Genomic DNA, 1,358 nt, shown 5'->3' with positions numbered 1-1,358 from the left:
TACTTCAACGGAAGGTTTCCAGATGGATATGCGGAGCAAATCCATCCGGCGGAGTCAGGTTAAAAGTTTAGTGGGTCCCAATAGTTATAAGGGTTTGGGGCAACAGAGTTGCTTCCCAGAACTTAATCAGTGAAAAGAAAAATGCCATCCAGCTGTTTAAAAATACTGTGTAAATGTAAGTATATTTTCACAATTACCCGCGCATTTAAAATAAAATATGTGGGGATATCTTAGTAAGAGTTAATACAACCGAATTCCTTACTGTTGTGTTAAAACAGGAAAATTGCAAAGTTGCTATATCTTTTAATACACAAAGTTTTTTTTAAATGTAAAGTAGGACGATTATGACCGCGGTAGGGTTGTCTTTGTCGGAGTGACTGCGAGATGCGAATGTTCAAAGGCTGCAAAAGAGGCTTAAATCTTTACCCCCTCCTCTGATTGGTAGGTTTGAACTGTCTGTGCTGATATGGGTTTGGTTTCCCCGAACAACACATCCTACTTTCTGATTATACAATCTCTACTGTGGTTTTATTGGACATTGTTTTAAAGGTCCTCTAGTTTATTCATATGCAGCTTTAACATCAAATGTTCTGCTGCATTATATTATCTTAGAGAAAGGAGGATTTCTCCTGGCAACAGTTCCAGATAAGTCATACTTCATTTGTTTTTTATGAACATCACCATCTAATAAACAAACCAAGAACTGTTATATCTAATAAAAGCTCTTTGATAGTTTGAAATTTCTCTCAGCTGTGCAGGATCCAAAAAACAGGCCATTAGCCAGGCATTCCACCTCTGAAAGAGCTCTACGTGTTTTGCTTGGTTATGAGGATATTTTTGCAGCCAAATGATGGACATGAAATAGTTTGGCGATGACCTTATGGCCCTCACCAAACTGATGGACAGCCACCATCTCCTGACACCTTTCCTGTTAACACACACCTGTGTGAACAGAGCAGCAGGTCCAGCTTCTTCCTCAGGGCTAGTGACACTGTTTATAAAGCATTTTAATGAGCAACACCTGGTTGCTAGTTTTTATCCAGAATTAAAGAAAATCCAGCTGAAATAGTTTTTTCATAGGCAGGTCTTCTAACGAGCAGTTTGTTTTTTTGTATAAAGCAAATAGTTCAACATGTTGGCAGATTGTATTTTAATAATTAGAAATGCACCATCTATCAGCGTTATTATCTCTTAGCCAGGGTTATCCATTGTTAAGAATATTGGTCCTATAAGCTGTGGCGGCTGGCCACCAGAGGGCGCCCAACTCAGCCAATGACCTTTATTAAGACATAAAGATAACAAATGAAAATTATTTCAAAATATTAATGCAATTTTTAGATGTGGAAGAAAAATATATA

The sequence above is a fragment of the Cyprinodon variegatus genome, unplaced genomic scaffold, assembly GCF_000732505.1.
Source record: "Cyprinodon variegatus isolate N-32 unplaced genomic scaffold, C_variegatus-1.0 Scaffold1825, whole genome shotgun sequence".
NCBI classification, from domain to species: Eukaryota; Metazoa; Chordata; class Actinopteri; order Cyprinodontiformes; family Cyprinodontidae; genus Cyprinodon; species Cyprinodon variegatus.
This window is presented reverse-complemented; position numbering follows the sequence as displayed.